Consider the following 588-nt stretch of genomic DNA (forward strand, 5'->3'; position numbering starts at 1 on the left):
AGGAGTGAAATTGAAATCTAAATTCTTCTGATTGCAAGGCCAGTAGAACTTAACCTAACTATATGTGTTGCTTTCCTCTGCATCTACTAGTAACACTCATCCTGTTAACCAAAGAAATGAATGTATTCTGGCCTCGCTTGTTCCTGATGAATTCCTTTTTCCCTTTGTGGTCACTGTTTGCTTTTCTAGGTATTATCCACAATCTCTTTAATAATTGATTACATCTTTTTTTTACACCAAGAATTGAAGTCAAGCTCTCTGTCTCAACATTAACAGATTCTGTTCTATTCCCTTTTATGAAAATTGGGACCTTTGACCTCCTCCAATCCCATGATACCTTTCCCATTTTCCATGATATTTCAAATCCATTGACAGTGGCTCTTGCCACTACCCCTCTCAGCACACTGCCTTTAGCTATTGAGACTGAGGGCACACACATGAAGCTTTTCATTTGTAACAGGATGTTGGTGGAGATTTCCTGTTCTCTAACAAACATAGATCTCCATCATTGTCCTGTCACACGTTCATTGAGTACTTTTAATAGTTGACCATTTCTTCACAATAATCTTTAATCAATTTACAGACATT

The sequence above is a fragment of the Vombatus ursinus genome, unplaced genomic scaffold, assembly GCF_900497805.2.
Source record: "Vombatus ursinus unplaced genomic scaffold, bare-nosed wombat genome assembly UNPS02014799.1, whole genome shotgun sequence".
Lineage (NCBI taxonomy): Eukaryota > Metazoa > Chordata > Mammalia > Diprotodontia > Vombatidae > Vombatus > Vombatus ursinus.